The sequence below is a fragment of the Gossypium hirsutum genome, chromosome A10, assembly GCF_007990345.1.
Source record: "Gossypium hirsutum isolate 1008001.06 chromosome A10, Gossypium_hirsutum_v2.1, whole genome shotgun sequence".
Classification (NCBI taxonomy): domain Eukaryota; kingdom Viridiplantae; phylum Streptophyta; class Magnoliopsida; order Malvales; family Malvaceae; genus Gossypium; species Gossypium hirsutum.
In genome coordinates this window covers 99,252,910-99,261,334 of record NC_053433.1, presented here as the reverse complement: position 1 = coordinate 99,261,334, position 8,425 = coordinate 99,252,910, and the positions used below count along the sequence as shown (strand labels likewise).

At 37.6% G+C, this 8,425-nt stretch overlaps 1 long non-coding RNA gene across 1 annotated transcript; it reads left to right on the top strand.

The window, feature by feature from the left end:
* Window positions 1–769: 769 nt before the first annotated feature.
* On the top strand, window positions 770–2,817 carry LOC107895965 (uncharacterized). Its single transcript, XR_001683532.2, has 3 exons — window positions 770–1,071; window positions 1,760–1,845; window positions 2,772–2,817. It is a non-coding gene; the product is annotated as an uncharacterized lncRNA (long non-coding RNA).
* The last annotated feature ends 5,608 nt before the right edge of the window (window positions 2,818–8,425 follow it).

The following is an 8,425-nucleotide window of genomic DNA, read 5'->3' as shown; positions in this document are numbered from 1 at the left end:
CTAGCGGTGAAGGCAACTCTAGTTGATAAGCAAATCACCTAACTCGTCTCAAAACCCAATACGGTCCAATGAACCGAGGGCGTAACTTGCCCTTACAACCAAATCTAAGAACCTTCTTCCAATTTGATACTTTAAGGAAAACACGATCCCTTACCTCAAACTCAATATCTCGCCTCTTAAGGTCTGCATAACACTTCTGTCTATCAGAAGAGGCCTTAAGCTGTCTCGAATCATACGAACCTTATCCTTAGTCTAAGCCACTAACTCTAGACCTAGAACCTTCATCTCACCCAACTCAATCCAACAAAGCGGAGTGCAACATTTCTGACCATAAAGTGCCTCATAAGGCGCCATTTGGATGCTAGGCTGAAAGCGATTATTGTAAGAAAATTTATGCAACACCCTATAGCCGTAGCCCACGCCGGAGCAGAATACGAGGCATTACCTAACTCGATCTCATGCACCCAAATGTTCACAAGTCACCAAGACTCGGTCCAATTTAATTTTTTTTTCAATTTCTACTTTAAACTTCTTGTTATGAGCCTACGAGCCCCAAATCGACCATTGAAAACTGTTTGGGATTCACCCTGTGACAGCCCAAAATTGACCCTAGTCGGGAAGTGGTTTCGGGACCACAAAACCGAGTTACAAGAAAATTTATTTTAATTTTAATTGCATATATTAAATGTGGTAGTGTATTTGTGGAAATAATAAAGGTTTAAAATTAGCCTTAGGAATGTGGATTTTCATGAAAGGACTTAGTTGAGAAATTTAGAAAAGATGATAGATAAATTGAAAGGATTAAATAATAACAAGGTGAGAAAGTATGGATTTGCATGTCAAAATGCCCTTAATTCATGAAGTGGCCGGCCATGTGATGATGGTCCTCCATTAAGTCAAGTTAAATACAATTTTATAATGGTAAATGATAAAATAATCTAAATAGAAACATAAATTAATAAGAAATGGAAGGTGGGAGAGTGTCATCTTCTCCTTGCAAAACCGAACATAAAGGAAGAAGGAAAGAAAAATGGTTAAAAAGCATTCGGTCAACTTAAGGGATTAATCAAGGTAAGATTGCATGTTATTTTTCATTAAATTTTGTTAAATTTAGTTAATAGACAAATCCATATTATAACCCATAGGGTGATTTCTCTATTTGGTGAAAAAAAAATGGGCATTCGGATGTGATCGTTAGATGTTAAGAGGATAGTGTTTGATGCTTTGGAATGGAATATTAGAAAGATGAGTAATGAAATAGCTAATAGATATATGAACCTTGGTATGATATTATGGATAGATGTGGAGTTTTTGGTAGTAGAAACATTCGGCCAAATTATTATGTGGAGGAACTATGTGCTCAAATGAAATGAAAAAAAAAATGATATTGCATCGAAATTGTATATTCGGCATTTAAAATTAAGTACATAGGTGATGTTAGATTGATCTTGCATATTCGGCTATATAGTATGCACATTGGTGAAATTTCTTTGATTCTATACAATCGACCAAATGAGGAGGTTGGTTTACAAAGTTGAGTTTGATTCATAATTATGTATATTTGAATGTAATCATATTTGGCATAATATTATTTTGGAAGGGATAATACATTTGGCTTTGAGATATAATATGAACATTAGTTGAGACTTGGATGTCTTGAACAAGGATGATTGTAAAAAAAAATGGAATTATTAAATTTATATATATATAGGTATCTTGCAAGGTAAATTAAATTACTAAACTTATTTATTTAATCAAGCTCAAGAATCCAAAGGAGGGGAATCAAGCAAAGGCAAAGCAAAGAATATTGAGTAGTTGATTGGGAATCACTTCATCCGACCTAAGGTAAGTCATTAAGCATATATTTTGTATCAATTTAAATGGTTATAATGTCTATGTAATGATGCTGAATGGAACGATAAATATATATATTTATACATGTATGCATGGGGTGATGAAAGTATTGAATAAAAAGAAAAGAGGTGAGATGAATTGAGTTGTTGGTTTAGGCACTAAGTGTGCGGGTGTAAACATTTATGATCATGAGATTGGCACTAAGTGTGCGGGTTTAAATTGTACAGCACTAAGTGTGTGAGTTTACAGTACATGGCACTAAGTGTGCGCGGTTGATTATTAAGCACTATGTGTGCGAACCCAATATATATTTTCTATAAATTATTTACATTAAGGGTGCGACTTTACCGAGTCGATTTTGGACAGCGGAAAAAGGTAAGTGTGCGAACTTGAAATGCATGGTACTAAGTGTGTGAGTTTAAAGTGCATGGCACTGAGTGTGCGTGGGTGATTACTAAACATTATGTGTGCAACCCAATATATATATTTTCCATAAATTATTTACACGAAGGGTGCGGCTTTACCGAGTCAATTTTGGACAGCGGAAAAGGTAAGTACCTTGAGTTCATGGCTAATAGGCGCTATGTTTATATTTGGAGTTGAGCTTGGTAAGTTTTGAACCTATGTGACGATTATAGTTGAAGTCACGTACATAAGGTTCATTGTGGAATAGGTGAAAGTTCGTTTAATTGTATGATTATAACGAAAATAAAATGATGTATGAAAGGTCAATGTAGGACTTGGTATGAGATTGAACCATAGGGTTTAAGGAACTATGGTATAGTTTGGTATGGATGGAGTACTTAACCTCATTTCATTGTTTCCTGTTGTGATAATTTTATTAATGGATGGTTGTGGAATGCTTATGGCTTACTGAGTTATATACTCATTCGGTGTTTGCTTGTCACCTATTCTAGGTTTCTTGGACTCGTCTCTTTTTGCGTGATCGTGCCGTCGTCGAAGTCATCACACCGGCTAGCAACCTTTGGTACTTTCTTCTTAGTTGGTCTAGGAGAACATTTCGGCATGTATAGGCTATTATGTTATGTTTGAACTTTGGTATGTAAACTTTTAGCCATGCGAAAATGGCATAAATATTCGGTTGGATTTGGTTTTATAACGTTAGGTCGTAAGTCTTGGTAATACGATCTTTATGTCATGGTTGATTATTTTTGGTGTTAAAATTTATGTTATGGCAAAAGTGTAGTAGGGGGGATGTTTGGCAATGATTAGCCTTTGGTATGGCTAGTCATGATTATAATTTTGTGATATATATGATGAATTACTAGTTAGATCAATAAGAAATCACTAAATGGACATAGTTGCTTCAGTAACAGATGCTGGCAGCAGCAGTGACGTGGGATTGAAAAATTACAACAATTAGTAGGAATGGAATTAAATAGTGGATAAATTATGTAATCGAAGCTCGATGAGTCTATTTTCATATAGAAGTAACGAAACAATCATATGGACAGTATGTTAAGAGATATTCAGGTTCTCGCGAGACAGGGCCAGAACGGTTTCTGGGTTCCCTGTTCCGACTTTGTAAATTTATTATGAATTAACCAGAGATAATTAGGAGCCATGCCATATATGTATAGATTCCTCTTTGAGTCTAGTTTCTATAGAAATAAACGGCATCAGTATTGAAGCTCTGTACAGGGAGATATCCAGGTCGTAATGGACAAAGGTCAGTGTAGTCGACCCCAGTAACATGGGAGACTTTGACTAATAAACTGTACTAATTGGCCCGACCAAAAATTCTAGAAAAAAATATGTAGATGGGAATATGAGTCTAGTTTCAGGGAAAATTCACAGAACTGGATTTCGAGTCCCAGAGCTCAAGATATGATTTTTAAAGTGACTAGTACGCAGATTGGCAGCTTGTCTGGAAAAATTTTTAATAAGTGGTTTGAAGTCTGTTAACACCTCGTGTTCGACTCCGGCGACGGTCTCGGGTTCGGGGTGTCACACACCCGGGTCCTTAAACCATCCATAGAAAATTTGACTTTGAAACATGACACACACTCATGTTGAAGGGCAACACACCCATGTGGCCATTTCGACATGGTCGTGTAATGGCCCGTGTGGCTTACATAGCATAAGCAATACAGGGACACGTCCATGTCCTCCACTCGCGTGGAAATAATTTTAAATGCACACCTACAGGGGCTTTTACACGGCCTGGCACACACCAGTGTCCTAACCCATGTGCAAAAACATGGACATTCTCTTTCTGACGTCAGCATCCTAAAATGTCACACGGCCAATGCACACACCCATGTGCTAGGCCGTGTCTATCACACGGCTGAGACAAACGGCTGTGTCTCTACCCGTGTGTTTACTGCCATGCATATTGACTTGAAATTTTCATGTATAGGGGACACACGGCCGGACCACACGCCTATAGGGCAGACTGTGTGTCACACACAGCCCAGACACACGCCCATGTGTCTACCCATGTGGACAATATTAGGCTATTTACCAAGCCTCTTTGCCACTCTTACTTACACAGCCTACACATTAGCAACCAAAGCTAATACAAGGCTATCTCATGCAACCAAATTAGCCACAATAAACAACATTCCATGTGTGCATTTTACTCATCTATGAAGATAACATCTTTGTATATAAATCAAAATGAATATTAACCATCATTCGAGGCTTAATACAAAATGAAAGATTTATCTCAAGCCAACACATTTGGCCAAATTGATAATGACACAAAACACAAGTCTAGTTCCCTATACATGCCATATTCAAAAATATAAATCAAACTATACTAAATGCTTCGATTGATAGTGTGATTGATATCTCTGACTTCCATTGATCCTTGAGCTAGATAGGCGGCACTATAAAAAAATGGAAAAGGAGAGGGAGTAAGCATAAAGTTTAGTAAGTTGCGCAAAACTAAATTTACAACATAACTTTACCATTCATCAACAATCTAATAATATACAATTGGGCATAAGTAAAACTTACTCATCAATATTTAGTACACATCGTATATCATAAAATTGGGATCATATTCTACATATACCAAACAGGTACATGTACCACTCACAACATAGTTATACTTTCCTCATTAACTTGAAATCATAACTTTTACCGTCGAACCATTTGAAACACTATCAGATATTCATTAAGCCTCAAACATGTGGTAAGGTGCAAATACCATGTCCCAAACATGGTCTTACACAAGCTCTAGCATATCTGTGCCGATGCCATGTCCCAGACATGGTCTTACACTTACGCATCTCGTAGCCGATGCATGTCCCAGACATGTGTTACATTAACTTACGTCTCGAGGCCGATGCATGTCCCAGACATGTCTTACACTAGCACTCGTCTCAATGCCAAAGCCATGTCCTAGACATGGTCTTACACTGGACTTGCTCTCATGATGTGGCCGATGCATGTCCTAGACTTGTCTTACACTAGCTCACAATAATCAAGTTATGGCATGAATATCCGATTTATTTCCTAGGTTCAAACAAGAACTCTACTATCTCTATTAACATCATGCTTTCCCAATTCCACAATAAAGTAATTAATGCTACATTAAATTCAAGTACAATTCAACACATACATTAACATTGTAGTTGTATTATTTACATTCAACTTACCTCAGATTACAAAATCTGGTGACTAGTCGATTTAATCGATTTACTTGGCTTCCCCCCAGTTTAAGTTCGGATTTGGTGATTCTTGGTCTATAATGGCAAAATGCACTTATTTAGTCACTAAATAAAATTAAGAAATCGAAAATTCATATTTTTGGTAGAATGCCCATTTTTGCCCCTAGACTTTGACAAAATGACCATTTTACCCTTAGGCTGAAAAGTCAATTTTTATCAAATTTCTTCATATCTTAAGCCTAGCCGAACCCTTTCTACTCTTATAGCAACTCTAAATTCCCACGATTTCACATACTTAACATCTATTTTACAACTTATACAATATAGTCATTTTAAGTGTTTTCATGCTAACACCTTTCACAAAAGTTGTTCATAAAACACCCAAGATTTATTTTCTTCCATAAAAACTCAGCCCTTTCATGGAAAAACCCTACACTCTTGATCATTTTGTAAAATAGTACCCTCATTTGAAAGCTCATTATTCAAGGGTATCAAAAGTGTAAAAATATTCAAGAAAAGCCAATAAAATAACTTACTTGTGAAGACTTAAAGTCGCTAAAATTTCAAGCTCTTAAAACCCATTTCTGTGCTAAAAATTTCGGTGGTAGAGAAGAAGGTGAGAAGGTGGTATCATCTTTCTCTTATTTATTTCTATTTTAATCAATTTAACCACCAAACCCACCAAATTTGGACTTTTTGACCAAGTTTGTCTCCTATGGCCAGCCATGCCTCCCTAAAGGGTCTAATTGCCCTTTAAAGACCCCCAATTTAGGTTCTCTATGTATTTGGCACGTTTAGCTATCAAAATAGGACTTTTTCATTTTATGCGATTTAGTCTTTTTTCACAATTGGGCTCACAAACGTCACAATTAACTCACCAAATTTTTCATGCACTCTTAAAAACATGATATAACATCTAAATAATTATAAAATAATTTACTCGACTCCAAATTTGTGGTCCAGAGACTATTATTCTGACTAGGCCTTAAATCGGGCTATTACAATTCTCCCCCTTAGGGATTTTCGTCCCCGAAAATCTTACCGGTGAACAAGTTCGGGTATTGATCTCTCCTAGCCTCCTCAGGTTCCTATGTGGCTTCCTTGACTTCATGTCTATGCCACAAAACCTTCACGAGTGTTATACTCTTATTCGTCAATTGTTTGACTTCATGAGCCAAAATCTTGAATGGCTCTTCGCCATAAGTCATGTCCGGATAAATCCCAACCTCTGTTGGCGTAATCACATGCGAAGGGTCTGATCTATAACAGCGTATCATGGATACATGAAACACGTCATGAATCTTTTCAAACTCTAGTGGCAAAGCCAATCAATAGGCAACCGGTCCTACTCTTTTGATAACCTCATAAGGTCCTATGAAACAAGGACTCAACTTGCCTCTTCTACCAAATCTAAGGACTTTCTTCCACATGGATACTTTCAAAAATACCTTATTGCTGACTTGAAACTTAATTTCATTTTGTTTCAAATTTGTATAGGATTTCTGTCTATCCGAGGCGGCCTTCAAGCAGTCACGAATCACTTTAACTTTCTCTTCAGTCTTTTTTATTAAATTGACCCCGTGAATCTGACTCTCTTTGAGCTCAATCCAATATAAGGGTGTTCTACACTTTTGACCATACAAAGCCTCATAAGTCGCCATTTCTAGACTTGTCTGATAACTGTTGTTGTAGGCAAATTCAACCAATGGCAAGTACCTTTCCCAACTACCTTGAAACTCAAGAATAGAACACCGTAACAAGTCTTCTAAAATTTGAATCACTTTTTCCGAATGGCCGTCGGTTTGTAGGTGAAATGTCGTGCTAAAACTCAACTTTGTTCCTAATGCCTCTTGTAGCTTTTTCCAAAACCTCGAGGTAAATCTCAAGGCCTTATCCAAAACAATCGACAAGGGCACTCCATGTAGTCCCACAATCTCAGAAACATACAAGTTGCCTAGTTTCTCGAGAGAGTAATCAGTACGCATTGGTATAAAATGTGCCGACTTTGTTAGCCTATCCACAACAACCCAAACAGCATCCTTTTTCTTTAGGGTTACTGGCAAACCTGTTACAAAATCCATAATGATCCTATCCCACTTCCACTCGGAGACCATGATAGGCTAAAGTAGACCCGAAGGTACTTGGTGTTCAGCCTTCACCTGCTAACACACAAGACACTTGGAAACGAACTGTGAAATATCTCTTTTCATCCCCGACCACTAATACATTTTCTTCAAGTCGTTATACATTTTAACATTACCCGGGTGGACGAACAATCACCCGCTATGTGCCTCATCTAAAATCTTCTGGATCAATTCGTTATTCTTGGGTACACAGACTCTATCTTTGAACATCAAGCACCCATCGACACTGACACGAAACTCAGATTTATTTTTCGTCTCACACTGAGTTATCTTAGCTTGCAACTCTTTATCACCTTTCTGAGCTTCATGGATCTCTTGTAGAAATGTCAGTCTAGCTCTCAACTCTGCTGGGACCGAACCATCGCTAGAAATAGACAACTGAGTTTTCATGGCTCTCAAGGCAAAAAATGACTTTCGACTCAGAGCGTCAACGACTACATTCGCCTTTCCCGGATGGTAGTCGATAATCAACTCATAATCCTTTATTAGCTCTAACCATTTTTGTTGCCGTAAAATTAACTCCTTTTGAGTCATCAAGTACATAAGACTCTTGTGATCAGTGAATACTCGGCATTTCTCTCCATATAAATGATGTCTCCAAGTCTTCAGCGTGAACACGATGGCGGCCAACTTTAAATCGTGCATCGGGTTGTTTTTTTCTCATGTCTTGAAGCTTAAACTATGACCTTACCTTCTTGCATAAGCACGTACCCCAAACCATTCAAGGAGGCATCACTATATATTACAACCTCCTTGCCCGACTCTGGTTGCACAACACTGGGGCCTCGG